Genomic DNA, 2416 nt, shown 5'->3' on the forward strand with positions numbered 1-2416 from the left:
CCCGGGAAAAGCTCCAACTGCCACGATTCCACCGAACGCGACCAAGTGAGCGCGGCAGTTAGGCCTAGCAGGCACTCCGCGACTCGGCGACCGTCTGCCCACGACCGGCTGGCGTGCAGAATGGAATATGCCCGCGCGACCTTTGTGAACCCTTCCCGTATTATACTTTGATCGCTGACCTCAATTTTAGATTAAGAGGTCAATTTCTTCCTCTTGTTATTTCCTTGTTTCCCGAGGCAACTGTGACTCTCGGCGGTGAAAAAGCGGTGAAAAAGCAGACGCAGGAAAGGTAAAGCAGCCATCGCTTTGACTAGCAGACGTAAAGCAGACGACGTTAACGTCGCCAACCCGCCGACGCCGTTAATAAATTAGGGGTCTCGCCGCACACGAAAGGAGGGAAAAAGTATGTAGGAGGGAACTTGCGGACACTAAAACGCTCACTCTCGGTTCTTAGCAAACAAACCTCGGCGCCTCGGGACACCTCGCCAGTGAGTCCTTTGACTTCCCTCCTTGATGCGCGTCTGCTAGTTAGACAAAAACAACCTACCGCTCGAGTTGTTTCGTCTGCCCTCTCTGAAAGGCGAAGTCGAGCTCGCTCGTAAAGACCTGCACTTCTGAAAGTCGCAGGAAAGGTAAGACAGACACAGACGACGTTGCGAGCAGTCGTCGTTGCAAAGGAGCAGACGACGCTCAATAGGGGGTCGCGTTCAGCCAATCAGGGCTCGGCGTTCTGACGTCACCACTGCTTCCTTTCTCATGCGCAGAAGACGAAAATGAGCTCACTTGCGAGGCGTATTGTCACGTGACCCAACTGGCAGGAGTAGCCAAAAAAGCCATTGAAGAAAGGAAGGGGTGAAAGTGGCCGAGTGATTCCACTTCCGGACGCGATAGCGAGCGGACGTGATATGAATCGCTCTCCGTCATCGGGGGCGGCCGAGCTCGGCCGCGGTGATAATGGTGTTACCCTTTGCCAAAGGACTATAGGCTTCAACTGCCTCCGCTGCCGACCGGGGAGACGGCGAAACTCAGCGTTGTACTTCACGCTGACCTTGAAGGACGCCCCTACCGGATTGAGGACTTTAGGCAGCCGTTGCACCAGATAGGCATTCTGTCGGACGTGGCAGGTCTGGGTGCCTACCAGATGAGTCACGTCTGGCTGCTCAAGTTGCGCACGCCGGAGGCGAAGGCGAAACTGCTGGAGGCCGGAAGTCTGCAGGTAAAGGGCAAGCTGTGCCACGTCGTCGACCCCAGCCGAAGGGAGCTGCGTATAAAGCTACACTGGGTGACCTTTGACGTCCCGGTGGACTCGGTGCGACGGGCCTTCGATCCGTACGGGTCTGTCAAGGATATCACTCGAGAGACCTGGAAGGTTGAAGGCTTCGTGGACGTCGAGTCTACAACGTTGGCCGTGCGGATGACGTTGAACGAAGGCATACCGTTGGAGAGCCTCCCACACCAGCTTCGGATTGGCGGAGGCACGGTCCTGGTCATCGTCCCCGGACGCGCACCGTTATGCCTGCGCTGCCGACGCACTGGCCATATACGTCGAGACTGCAGAGCGCCTCGGTGCTCGCAGTGCCGGGCCTTCGGGCATGAAACCAGGGACTGCGTCAGGACGTACGCCCGTGTCACCGGCAGCAACACCGACACGGTAGCATCAGAGCTGGTGATGGACGAGGACGAGGCTGAGATGGCAGCCGCACCGTCGACTTCACTAGCCCAGCAACCACGCAACGAGGCGGCAGCGGCCAGCTCAATACCAGGACATGTGGCACCGGAGCTTCCACACGGGGCACCGAGAGAAAAGATGGACACCGAGGCGAGCCAAGACGTTGTGCCCGATCAAGCCACGGAGACTTCTAGCACCCCGGCGGGACCCGCGCAACGAGAAGACACCGTAGTCTCTAAGGACGACGACCAGAACAACGATATGGATAGTGACGGGGAGCGCGAAACGGGCGCTGGAGGACCCACCTTCAGGCCGGGGGGAGGCTCAGCTGAGGCGCCTAGAACGCGAGTGGTGTGGCAAGGTAGGACGTTTCAAGACCCAGTCTGGGCCTTTAACGCGTAACAAGGAACAGAAGCAGTAAGTCTTTTCGGCACGCCACTGACTGACCTTGTAAGTTTGTTCTCCACCGGGCTTCCACCTAAAGCTTATGCTTGAAAGACCCCTACGTGTGGGCACTATAGATGTGCGGGGTCTATGTTCCAGACGCAGGCAATGTCAGCTGAGCCGCCTGTTTGCCGACAAAAACCTCGACATTGTCGCAGTACAGGAATCAAAGATAGAAAGTGAAGACCGGACGGAAAGCATGGTGCAGGTTTTCGGGTCTCAGTACAATGTGTGCGTTAGCCACGCAGTTGGGATGTCCGGAGGATGTTTGGTGTTCCTTAAAAAGTGTATTGGAAAGGTTGA

General features: G+C 57.0%; 1 pseudogene; it reads left to right on the plus strand.

The window, feature by feature from the left end:
* Positions 1–1396: 1396 nt before the first annotated feature.
* LOC115332595 lies at positions 1397–2090 on the plus strand (annotated as a pseudogene).
* Positions 2091–2416: the final 326 nt, after the last annotated feature.

This window comes from Ixodes scapularis, unplaced genomic scaffold (assembly GCF_016920785.2).
Source record: "Ixodes scapularis isolate PalLabHiFi unplaced genomic scaffold, ASM1692078v2 ptg001913l_1__unscaffolded, whole genome shotgun sequence".
Taxonomy (NCBI): Eukaryota; Metazoa; Arthropoda; class Arachnida; order Ixodida; family Ixodidae; genus Ixodes; species Ixodes scapularis.